This window comes from Ipomoea triloba, chromosome 16, assembly GCF_003576645.1.
Source record: "Ipomoea triloba cultivar NCNSP0323 chromosome 16, ASM357664v1".
In the NCBI taxonomy this organism is placed as follows: Eukaryota; Viridiplantae; Streptophyta; class Magnoliopsida; order Solanales; family Convolvulaceae; genus Ipomoea; species Ipomoea triloba.
In genome coordinates this window covers 10,360,883-10,361,088 of record NC_044931.1, presented here as the reverse complement: position 1 = coordinate 10,361,088, position 206 = coordinate 10,360,883, and positions in this window count along the sequence as shown.

Sequence of the window (206 nt, the reverse complement as noted above, 5' to 3'; positions counted from 1 at the left end):
CAAAGAAAGTTTAGAAAAGAATGAGCCTTGAATCTCCATAAAGTTTGGAAAAATAAAAAATTTCCCAAAACGCCCTTGGTTATTATTTAAAAAAAAAAACATAAGTTTGAAGAGTTTTTTTGGACCCTCATTAGTGGCCAAGAGCGCAAAGAAAGTTTAGAAAAGAATGAGCCTTGAATCTCCATAAAGTTTAGAAAAATAAAAAA